Source organism: Pogoniulus pusillus, chromosome 31 (assembly GCF_015220805.1).
Source record: "Pogoniulus pusillus isolate bPogPus1 chromosome 31, bPogPus1.pri, whole genome shotgun sequence".
Classification (NCBI taxonomy): domain Eukaryota; kingdom Metazoa; phylum Chordata; class Aves; order Piciformes; family Lybiidae; genus Pogoniulus; species Pogoniulus pusillus.
Window position 1 is genome coordinate 8,766,494 of NC_087294.1, and position 12,852 is coordinate 8,779,345.

Sequence of the window (12,852 nt, forward strand, 5' to 3'; positions counted from 1 at the left end):
TTTTCTTTCTCTGACTGATTCTTGTCTCTGCGGGCTGCTCCAGCACCAGGCTCACCAACACTGAGCACAGAGGTTTGCTCTCCTGTGATGCCCAGGTAACTGCTACTGGGTGTGCAGGAAAAGTGATCTGGTGTTTGGGTTGGAACAGTGCTAGACAAAAATCTGCTAAGGTAGCAAGTACAAAGGCAGGAGAAGAGAGCTGCAGAGTATCAGGACCAGGAATAAGAAGACTGAGGCAGTACCTGAGAGATGTGGAAATGTAGGATCAGGGAAGGAGTAAAATATATGGCTTATAAAGGAGAGGGCAGCAGAACAGCTAATGGAGAGAAATGGGCAATACTTGCAAAACGTGATGTTCTCCCCATCTAGTGGCAGGGTGGTAAGTCTGCCAAATGAATTTCTGTTATCCCAGAGAATAAAGAATTGAACTTTCCTGAACTATTTTGGTTTTGGGAGATAGAGGGTGGTGGTGGTTGTATGTAAATTTATTTTTTATGCTGCTATGTTTTTAATTTTAGGTGACTGGTATATGTCAGTACATAATGCAGACTTTGTGTTAACCTTTAAGGTTTGAAATTCAAGCACTAAGAACTTAAGAAATTTTGAAGTAAAACTTGCTTATGCCACTTGGTCTAAGATAACCTGCCCATGTACATAGTATCAAATAATTAACATGTGATTATGTTCTTGGGAGTTAATAGCCTCATCAGCAAGGCTAAAGCATTGTGAACAAAACTGAGCTTTGGTGTATCTCAGTACTGAGATGCAGCTTAGTGGAAACTTCATTGCAACTTTTATCGAGGTCAGCATCTAAAAGCAGTTTGAAACAGTTTGTAGTTTAGTTACCAGAATACTAGTTTGAACACATAGATTTACACAAGTCTGAATATCAAGAATGAGTGAAATTTTATTGCATAATACTGAACACTTTGGAGGTTTGGTTTAAAATAACTTGAGTTTGTTGGTTTGGGTGTTTGGTTGGTTTTGTTGCTGAGGTTTAAGTTGAGCTTTTGGATAGTAGTAGTTGTATTTGTCTTATGCCTCCTTAAATATGACAGTGTAGTCCTGGTGTGGTTCTTGGTTTTGACAGCGATTGAGGATAAGTCAAGCAACAGAAACATATTTTCTTAAGTTGGTGTGTCAGCTTTGTTCCCTGCCCAGGGTGGGAGGAAATGTTAAATTTTGCTTTGTTCTGTCTGAATGTATGCATTTTGCACCACATTGAATGCTTGTTTTATTTAGCTTACAGTAGTAGGATATATTTTTTTTTATATAAAGAACAGTAGAAGAATTGGAAAATGGAGTGTTGCTCTTGCCCTAAGTAGTTACAGTGCCCCTTCTACTGAAGTAGGGGCAAACTGGAAGAAAATTGCCTGGGTTTCCTCAGGTGAGTGTACATTAGAGTAATAGCTTGAATATGTGCACCCAGGAACTTAACTGCTAAATAACAGCATTCAGTCTTTGTGGTTCTAACTGTCTGAGAAATAATTGGCTGCACAAAGTTATGGAAACAAAACCAGGCTTCTGTGTATCTTTTTACAGTCTTTAATTGGGGAGTTGTTGTTACTATAGTGACTGGCAAGCATTATTCATGTATTATTTTTCTGAGGCTGGAAGGAGGACTCTGAACATCTCTGCAAAATTTATAAGCTGCAGAACTTTGCCCAGGAAAACTGCAGCAGAGAAATGGTTACCTATGTTACTTCTGTTGGTCCTGCTAATTTGTAGGTGGTCTGGAATTTACATCTCAAGGGAAGAGGACTCCCGGCAGATGTCCCAGACTGAAATCTAAGTGGTGTAACGCTTAACTTGGCTCTTCAGCCAAGACAAGCTCGTGTGTTGGAGTCTGGTGTTGACAAGGCTCTCCTACTTTCAGTGCCAGCGTTAGCTCGAGGTGCTGAGTCAGGAGATGAAACCCGTACGGCAATGAACTTTTTCTTAACAAACAAGGTCATGGTACTGCACCTTGAAGAAATCTCTGCAGCTTCCTTAGCAGATTATAGTCACTTTTACCCCATGCTCCTTTGCATGGAGCACTACATGCCTTAGACTGTAATCATTAACCTGTACTACTTCTTTTTTTTTTTTTTTTTTTTGTGTTTTGAAGATCCTTATTTTTGTGATTCTTTCACAAAAGGTTTGATAAGATCTGACTCAAGGCAGCTGTCAGAGCCTGTGCAGAGCAGTTTCTTTGAGACAGGACACTTTAATCTCAGGTCACTTGTCTGTTTTTGTAATTGCATTTCTGTTATTGCTGACTGTAGAATGAAATGGCCACTAAATCTAGAGACTTTCTCTCCTTGCAATAGGCCCCCATTTACTCTCTCCCAAAGGAGGTAATTCAACAGAGTTTCTCTTGCAACCCAGTTTTCTTCATAAAAGCAAAAGGGTGAGACTGAAGATGGCTTAGAGCAGCTGTGGGATGATGGCCAGGAGTCCACTTACTTCAGCAGATAACAGCAACTCTGAATGTAATTGAAAGCAGAGGAGGGAAAATCTTAGGTAATGGAAATCTCTTAAGCTTTATTGTAGATGTGTTTTAACAGGGAATGAGGGAATTTTCCTTCGTATGGCAGGCTAATAACTTGGAATCCAGTGAGACCTGCTGTACTGATGGTAGAAGCTCTGTGGAAAGAAAGTGGTTGGAGGTACCCAGAAGGTCTGGATGAATGTGTTCTAAAAGTAATGCACTGGGAGATCTGTGGCACTATAGGTCTTGCTTGTAGAGTTGTGTGAGGTGACAATGCAGAGTAATCCAAATGGAAAGAAGATTTTGAAAGGGAGTAGACCTGTTTTTGAGCTAACTTTCTTCTGCTTGCAAATCTCTTATCACTTCATTTATGCAGTTGCTTTATGCCTTTCTAAACACTTGCAATCCTTCTTGCATGGGGAAATGCTAGAAGCACCCCAGTATTTAGAGTACACCTGCTGTTATGCAGTAGAGATAGATCATTAAAGCAGAAAAATAAGCTACTGAAATCTGTCTTTTCTCTTTAATGCCTCCCAAACCAATGCCTGTCTGATTTTGTTCCAGAACCCACTTTGCTTCCATGAAGTAAAGCTCGCTTGCTAAGAGCAAAGCTCAGCAGGCTGTCAGTGAAGGTCACAATCTTTTGTTCTTACACAGGGCATACTCAGCCCTCACCTGAATATGGTGTATGTATGTGTGTGTGTATGGCCCCATGTGGCAACAAGATCACTCTGTTACTGTAAAAAAAAGGATTAATCACTATGAGACATAAGAACAGTTGTGCATTGATTTTGGATGGTCAGTGTGTAGCCATGGCAGGAATGCCACTACTCCAGGCCTGCTCTGTATCTTAAATGTGAAGTCACTGGGATGGTAGCTGTGAACCTCAGTGCACATAGCATTAAGTCCTGTTAGACTAGTGCAGCCTGAGCAAGTTTGGAAAGAGTTGAAAGCCCAAAGGAAATAATGGATGGGCACAGTGCTCAGAAGGGATATGGTTATGGTTTGTGTATGCAGAAAGCTGGTCTGAAACCTTGTGTGAGTCTCTTAAATTAATCTGTAGGTATTGTTCATTTTGTGACATAATTTTTAGTTGAAATTACTTATTGCCTCAAAACAACATTTTATTTTACTTCTTACTTTTAGCAGAAGAAATCACAAACTTCTCTTGTTGCAAAGCTCAGATCAAAGAGATTCCACTCTTAAAAAAACCAAGTTTGGATCTCAAGACCAAATTACTTGATACAGCAATGTATAGCCAAGTATCCATTTTCTCCCTCTTTCCATCCCCACATTGACTTTACTGCAGCTGCTGTCTGTGTTTTCACAGAACTCAAAGGCTGCAATCTGCTTTGATCATTGTGCCGTCTGAACAAGGATATCGAATAATGAATACTCAGGTTGCTCTCCTCAGCTCAAACAATCTGACCTTGGAATCAGTGTGATATTGAAAGCAGGCTAGTCTGTGCCTAGTTCTCCAGTTCTCAGTGGCAGGTATAAGCTTCATTGTGACATGGAAATATTCAGAGGAACGACTTCACAGTTTGTAGCAAGCTCTCTCATTGAATCCCAGAAGCTTTTCCTCTAGAAAAATGTGCCGGTGCTCCATTTCATAATCTCTGAGGTAACCTTCCATATACACCTGACACACACTGAATGTGAGAATCTGCCTGACATTGTGGTAGCAAGTGCTGCCTGCATCAGAAATCTGAAGAGGACAGGCAGTTGGTAGTCTTGCACCTTGACTTCAAAGTGTTTTACCTTTGAGCAGCAAGGTCACAAATAAATTGCTGCCAGTTGCACATTGCCCAATCCTGGTGCTTGGAGAGCACATGGACTAAAACAGGCTGCACAGCACAAAACGATGGATGTCTGAAACTAAAGTTGCCCTGCATGCCCTCAGGTAGTGGCATCTCAGCTTTTATTTTGGTGATGTGTAATTAAAAAGCTTCCATTTATGTGTCCTCTCTGTATCTGACTGATCTTGGCAGCTCTTGGTCAGCTGCAGAGCTATCCTCACAGCATAGACTTTTTCAGCAGATAAGAGAAACCTTTTTTTCCAGTGGTCTTTTTATGTTAATCCTGTTGATTTACATTGCAGTAGGATGATGCAAAATAATTATCTGGAGGAAATAATGTGCCTTTTTGTTTTGTTGTAAGTACTGTTATTGTTATTTTTCTGGTTCCTTTATCACCTTTAAGAGACTAAGCAGCATAAGGTCTCCCCCTACAATGGCACTCACTTTGGTATGTTCTCCTATGTTATTTAATATTTTAGGATGCAATGCTTTTTAAAGCCAGCATACTCAGCCAAAAGCAATCTTTTATAAGTATGCATCTCACAACAGAGCTGTTATACAATTTTAATCTGAAAAAAACCCCTCCAACTTGTGTCCCTTTCCCTGTAGTTATTTGCACCATTCAGTTTTATGTGTCTGGATTGTTTCCAAGGACTTTTGTGTATGCTTCTGGTTTTAGGTTTTTTTACAGTTTAATAATCATAGAATGGTTTAGGTTGGAAGGAACCTCAAACCCCCTACCGTAGGCCAACCTATAACCCTACTCTACAAGATTCACCTTAAACCATATCTCTAAGCACCATACTCAAATGACCCTCTGTGACAATTTAAAAGTCATCTGCTTATCTTCTCAGTCTGTAGTATGATGAAGACAGTGGAAATTCTTACACTGTTTCATGAGCATTAAGCACTAATGCTGATGAATTTTCATTTCTGCTTAGCTCAGTGAGGATGCCAGAGCTGAAGAACATTTGTAACAGTGCTTCATATGACAGCTTTGATGGTAGACTCCTATGATAAGTGCCAGAGCAAACATAAACTGGGATAATCACTGCAACTTGAGGTATTTTGTTTGTAATTTATAAAAACATTTATATTTGCAAACCAGGCTCTTAAATTTCATAGTGTTGGAAGTATTTAAGCTTCAAGCTTCTAAGAATTGAAAATATGTTAATACAAAATTAATATGTGTTTAAATAACACATGAATTTTGCTTTACTGTTTCAGTGGATAGAAATGAAACAGGTCTTTTGTCACTTGCAGAATCACAAAACATTAGAGATTGGAGAGGACCTCCAGAGGTCATCAAGTCCAACCCCCCTGCCACAGCAGGATCATCTAGAGTAGATCACACAGGACCACATCTAAGAGAGGTTTTAATGTATCCAGAGAAGGAGACTCCACAGCCTCTCTAGGTGGCCTGTTCCAGTATTCTGTCACCCTCACAGTGACTTTTTTTTCCTTATGTTTATTTGGAACCTCCTAGGCTCCAGCTTGCACCCATTGACCCTTGTCCCACAGATCTGGTTGGATGGCAGCACAGCCTGACAGACTACTGGCCACATCCACCTACCCCCAGTTTCGTATCATCAGCAAACTTGCTGAGGGTACGCTCAGTGCCCTCATCCAAGTTGTTCATAAAGATTTTGAACAGAACTGGACCCAGTACTGATCCCTGGGAGGGTTTTGCAACAATTAAATTTGCTTCAGAATGCTCTGTGGAGACCAGCAGCAATCTTTCCTGCAGGGAAGGGACATTTTTAAGTTGTTGCAGAGGAGGAGGAGGAGGAAAGTAGGAGGTATTTTATATGAGTGAAGTGGTGGTGCTTCTAATGTTCCTACACTGTTCAAACATCAGGGTGATTGTCTCAGATAGAGCCATTGTGAGCAGTATGTACAAATGGATTTCAGTGGTGAGAGAAAGAGATGGTTTGATTTAATGTTCAAGCTTTTGTGTGTGGGTTTCTCTGCTTAATCCATCTCCACGCTTCTCAGCAGGCTTGTATTGTTGCATGCATTAGTTAGAAGTAAGAATTTTCTTGCTATCTTGTTTTGAAGGACTTGACTTTGCTATCCATTATGTTATGTGTACATAACATCTTACAAAAGCAAAGGTAGTGCTGGCTGCAATGTAATTTTTGTGCCCTGAATGCAGCATTTTAGAATAATCTTAGGAAAAAGCACATGAGGTCCTGAGTGAGATTAGGGTTTCAGAGTGTGTTTGCAGAAAGAATAAATGAAAGCTAAGGGTAGCCTTGACTCAGTGTTCAGTGTGGGCACAGCTGGAAGAAATAGCAATGTGTAAGAAGTTGTTCAGCCCAACTACTGGTAAAATGCAGCAATACCAGAAAACATTATTCCCAGCTGTGTCAGAACACATTGCCAGGCTACTTCTCCCCAAGTTCTTCTTGAGGAGTAGTTTCAGAGTTGCTGTTGAGAAATGGCTCATGGGACCTAGACAGGCTGGATGGGTGGGCAGAGGCCAACGGGATGACATTTAACAAGGCCAAGTGCAGGGTTCTACACTTTGGACACAACAACCCCAAGCAGCACTACAGGCTGGGGATAGAGTGGCTGGAGAACAGCCAGGCAGAAAGGGACCTGGGGGTACTGGTAGAGAGTAGCTGAACATGAGCCAGCAGTGTGCCCAGGTGGCCAAGAGAGCCAATCGCATCCTGGTCTGTATCAGGAATAGTGTGGCCAGTAGGACAAGGGAGGCTATTCTTGCCCTGTACTCAACACTGGTCAGGCCACAGCTTGAGTACTGTGTCCAGTTCTGGGCCCCTCAATTCAAGAGAGATGTTGAGGTGCTGGAATGTGTCCAGAGAAGGGCGACAAAGCTGGTGAGGGGCCTGAAACACAGACCCTATGAGGAGAGGCTGAGGGAGCTGGGGTTATTTAGTCTGGAGAAGAGGAGACTCAGGGGTGACCTCATTGGTGTCTACAACTACCTGAAGGCAGGTTGTAGCCAGGTGGGGTTGGTCTCTTCTGCCAGGCCACCAGCAACAGAACAAGGGAACACAGTCTCAAGTTGTGCCAGGGCAGGTCTAGGCTGGATGTTAGAAGGAAGTTGTTGCCAGAGAGAGTGATTGGCATTGGAATGGGCTGCCCAGGGAGGTGGTGGAGTCACCTTCCCTGGAGGTGTTGAAGAAAAGAGTGGATGAGGCACTCGGTGCCATGGTCTAGTTGACTGGGTAGGGCTGGGTACTAGGTTGGACTGGATGCTCTTGGAGGTCTCCTCCAACCTGGTTGATTCTATGATTCTGTGATTCCGTAGAGAGTTGTTACCAGATTTTACATAAGTGATTCTGGACGACATATTAAATAATGCTAACTCTGTGGCTTTATAGGAGTAGGGACTTTGCTTTAGTCAATAAAAATTGTGAATGCAGAGTTCAATTTCTGCTTTTAACTTTAAAATAGAAGCTTTTTTTCCTTTAAAAAAGTGAAGGGCTGGGTGAGCTTCCAACTGCAATAATTTGATGTTGTGTTGATGTGTTTAGAAAGAGAACAAGGTTCTGATTCTGCCAGTGCTTCAGTCAGGGGGTGATTTCTGTGCAGTCTGAAACTCATGCTCTGGAAAGTTAAGTGAGTTTTAAGCTCTTGTAGGCTCTACTTAGTTGAAGCTGATCTGACTTTCTGATCTGACAGTGTTATCTGAGAAGATGATTGGGCAATAGTATCTCACCTGGGAAGGAAGGCCAAAGAGAAAAATTCATTAACGGATCAGATCACCCTAGTTTGGAGAGTTCATTTCTGGATAGTTGTTGGAAGATTGATCATTGAAATGAGGCCTTGCAAAGTGAATGTGGCATGGTGCATCTCTTTGCAGCATTTGTGATCAGTGGAAGGTGAAGTGTCTTTACTTGTGATCTCTCCTTCAATGGAGATGTTTGAACAGTGTGGTTCTTGTATAGAATCATAGAATGATCTGGGTTGGAAAGGATGCGTGAAGGTCATCTAATCCAACTCTCTCTGTAGTCAGCAGGGACATCCTCAGCTAGACCAGGCTGCCCAGAGCCCTGTCAAACCTCACTCTGAATTTCTCCAAGGATGGGTCCCCAACCACCTCCCTAGGCAACCTCTTCCAGTGTTCCACCACCCTCATAGCCAAGAACTTGTTCCTAACATCCAATCTAAATCTGCTCTTCTCTAGTTTGAAGCTGTTGCCTCTTGTCCTATCACTGCAGGCCTTTGTAAACACTTTTCCTCCATCCTTCTTGCAGGCCCCCTTTAGGTACTGGAAGGTCATTATTAGGTCTCTCTGTAGTCTCTGCTCAGGCTGAGGGAGCTGGGGTTGTTCAGCCTGGTCTTTGTATCAGAGGTAATCCAACCTCCTGGTCATTTTCATGGCCCTCCTCTGGCACTGCTCCATCAGGTCCATTTCCTTCCTATATTGAGGGCTCCAGAGCTGGATGCAGTACTCCAGGTGAGATCTCACCAGAGCAAAGTGTCAGAATCACCTCTCTGGATCTGCTGGCAGTGCTGCTTTTGATGCAGCCCAGGATATGCTTGGCCTTCAGGGCTGCAAGCTCACACTGACTGCTTATGTCCAGCTTCTCAAATATCAGCACCCCTAAGTCCTTCTCAACAGAGCTGGTTTCTATCACCTCATCCCCCAGTCTCTGTTGCTAGTGAGGATTGTTCCAGCTCAGGTGCAGAACCCTGCACTTGCTCTTGTTGAGGTTCATCTGAGTAGCTCTGGGCGTTTCATACTTAGCATTTCAGTTCAACATAAAACCCACTAGAAGTAAGAAAACCACAAACCAGCACATCAGAGATCTCAGAAGATACCTGATGGAATGGAATGAAAGACACAGATTCCTCTTTGTGGCACACAGTAACAAGACAGGAGATAAGCACAGAATTGCTGTTCGGACATAAGAAAAACCTGCTGCGAAGAGTGGTCTAAGACTGGCACAGGTCTCTCAGAGCAGTTGTGGAGTCTCTATCCTTAGACATGTTCAAAACCCAGCTGAGCATAGACTTCTTAGAGCCATTCTATTTTGAGCAGAGTGGGAGAGACTAGAGATCCCTTCCAGCCTCAACATCTTGGATTCTGTGATTGTCTTCCTCAGAATATCTATGCTGTGACCCAGGCTGTCCACAGCCTTTTAAGCTTCAGAGAAAAATATCCTCCTATCTCTTAGTGCTTCTTTATGCATTTTTTTTCTCTTTTTGTTAAGGTAGTGGTTCAAAATAAGTGACAGAACAAGTATTAAGTGGTCAAAATATGTCTTCCTGGCATATGTTAGGTTAAATCTTGCTGGAATCAGTGCTTTCAATATTTAGGCTTAAATTTTAGATGTTTAACTGCCTGATTAATCTGTTTGCATCTTAAAGCAAGAAGTATTTTATGTAAGAGCACTCCTAAACTAGCTACTAAATACTTGTGCCAATTCTTATTTGATATCCAGCAGCATTAAAATTCCTGATTGTGCCATCTGTAAGAACAGATCACTTGTCACATGAGCAGTCATATGAGTGTATGCTCCAACTGTGCCACAAAGTATTCCAAAGAAATGTCAGACAAGAGCAAATACCACAGAAGGTAAGGGGCCTCCAGAGGTCATCGAGTCCAACCTCCCTGCCAAAGCAGGATCACCTAGGATAGTTCACATACAGGTGGGTCTTGAAAGTCTCCAGAAAAGGAGATTCCACAACCTCTCTGGGCAGCCTGTTCCAGAGCTCTGTCACCTTCACAGCAAAGAAGCTTCTCCTCATGTTCAGATCAAATCTTCTATATTCAAGTTTGCATCCATTGTTCCTTGTCTTATTACTGTGCACCACCAAAAAAGAGATTGTTACCATCCACTTGATACCCACCTCTTGGATATTTGTAGGCATTGATAAGATGTCCTCTCAGTCCTCTCTTCTCCAGAGTAAACAGCCCCAGGTCTCTCAGTCTCTCTTCATAGAGAAGGTGCTCAAGTCCCCTCATCATCCTTTTGGCTCCCCTCTGGACTCTCTCCATCAGAATATATCTCTCTTGAATTGGGAAGCCCAAAACTGGGCACAATACTCCAGGTGTGGTCACACCAGGGCAAAGCAGAGGGGGAGAAGAACCTCCCTAGACCTGCTGGGCACACTTTTCTTGATGTGCTTCAGGATACCACTGGCTCTCTTGGCCACAAGGGCACGTTGCTGTCCCATGGAACAACCTGGGTACCTAGACACTGTTACAAGTGCATTATCTGGATGCCATTACACCATTGTGTGAAAGTTAATGGAAGTGTTACATAATCCCACAGCACAGTGCCTGAAGAAAATAATACAGCTGCACTGTATGAGAGGTGCAGAGAAACTTGTGCTGAAGCTATTAGAACATCAGGGTTCTCACTAATCCTCAGGGACAATATTTTCATTCTTTTGTAATGGTGTCCTCATCTGTATGATGTCACAGACCAGGCTGATGGGAATCATGATGTGGGATCCCCGTATATTGCAGTGAGACTTTCTCTCAGAAGGTTCTAAATGACTCATTCATGCAGGAGGGAAGTCTGTTTTACCATTAAGGGTATAAAGAGCTTAATTTCACTTACTCTGCTGATAGAATGCTTAATTTCAGGCCTAATACCACCATTTTGGAACAATGAGGGGAAAAAAAATATGGATTTTGATAATGGAAGATCTTACAAAGTCTGGAGGTATATTCAGTGTTGCTCATATTATCTTGCCAAAAATCAGTCCATCTACTGATAGGTCAAACACAGTTGTTTGTGTCTTTAAAACCTCACCTTTATATGAGGTTTTAAAACTAGCAAAATACTGAAATATTTTGTTGAGCTGTGTCAATTCTTGCTATGATTTGGAATCAATATTTGTTAAATCCAGCAGTAGTTACACTATTGATCACAGAGACTAAGCACATTTGTCAGGGGAGTGTCTTTTTTGATGTTTATTTTAAATTTCACACGTTATTTGTTGGGTTTTTTGGGTGAGATCCTGGGATTTCTGAACTTTCTAGCAAAACACTGCTCTTGAAAGCTTGCTCAACACTGTTTTCCTGTTTCTGTCCTCTGTAAAAAGGGTACACTAAGTGTCAGGCATGTTCCTCCTGCTACCCTTTTATCCTATGTGCTCATCCAGAAACCTGCTTGTGGAAGGAGGCAAAGGGAAGGCAGAGTTTTGTCAGGCCATGCAGGGAATCAACTTACCAAGGCACTAAGGCCTGAGTGTATTGTTAAAGCTGGAAAGCACAGGAAATTGCTTGGACCCTTCTGAAAAAAACTTTTTGCTTCTGATTTCCAGAATGTCTTTAACACAGCAGTGTGCATTTTAGCTTTTAAAGACTGAGTAATCAGGCTTTTTTCCAACTTTCATATCTAGTGATATTTTAATTTACATTAATTGTTTGGGTTGTTTTTCCCCCCCCTTCCCCTGTGCTTTATTGATTTAACTACCTTTGTACTCTTGCTTGCAAAGAATTTCAAGCCATCTGTGGTTCTTGGAATTCTTACAGTCTGTCTTCCCAAATGGCTGTGTTTTGGATTCAAACAGTCCTGTAATGGAGCTTCTGGACTTGAAGGTGTTGAAAGCTGAGAAAATTATGGCATCTTATTTCCTGGCTTGGCTTTTAATTCTGAGTAGATACTGAGCGAAGGATATGGTTGCTATTTGAAGTATAATCCTTGGGGTTTTCTTTACAAGCAGTTGTTGATGTCTGGTGCATTCAGAGCCATGAAATTACCTCTTTCTACACTGAGAGGGCCTTCACAGAATCACAGAATGTCAGGGGCTGGAAGGGACCCCAAAAATCCGACCCTCCTGCCAGAGCAGGATCACCTAGACCAGATCACACAGGAATGCATCCAGGCAGGTCTTGAATATCTCCAGAAAGGGAGACTCCACAACACCCCTGGGCAGCCTGTTCCAGTGTACTCTCACCCTCACAGGGTAAAAATTCCTCCTCATGTTTCCACAGAACTTCCTATGCCTCAACTTCCCACCATTGCCCCTTGTCCTGTCATTAGGCATCACCAAGCAGAGCCTGGCTCCATCCTCTTGGCACTCGCCCTTTACATGTTTATAAACATCAATGAGGTCACCCCTCAGTCTCCTCTTCTGCAAGCTAAAGAGCCCCAGCTCCTTATCAAAAGTTTCTTGAAAATGATGAGGATCTCTCCTCTGCTGGATTTCACTTCAGGTCATAAATTGTCCCCTTTTCAGTTCTGCATAATGGGTGTGCTGATAATTAGTGAAGAGTCTATGAAGTTTTTACTTTGATCATGTACTATACTTATAGAAATCTGAAATCTGCAGAGTTTCCTCGTTGCGTTGAACATTGCAACATGTTTGAATGTTTGTTATTCAAAGTCACTTTTCCATGTGGCATTTATCAGTGTGATTAATTGAACTTCCTCTAAGGGAAATTAAAGTGGGGGAAAAAGGTTAAAAAAAAAAAAGGGCTGCTATTCTTTGGAAGAAATGGTTTCCAAAGGTTGGAAGAACTGGGTTTCCAAAGGTTGGAAGAACTGGGTTTCCAAAGGTTGGAAGAACTGGGTTTCCAAAGGTTGGAAGAACTGGGTTTCCAAAGGTTGGAAGAAATGGTTTCCAAAGGTTGGAAGAAATTATTTCCCTTAC

The 12,852-nt window shown here is 42.2% G+C and overlaps 1 protein-coding gene across 6 annotated transcripts in view; it reads left to right on the forward strand.

Annotated features, from left to right (window-relative positions):
* The window catches only part of MAP7 (microtubule associated protein 7), a 135,162-nt gene that overhangs the window by 57,068 nt on the left and 65,242 nt on the right, over nt 1–12,852 (forward strand). The gene's annotated exons all lie outside the window — the stretch shown is intronic.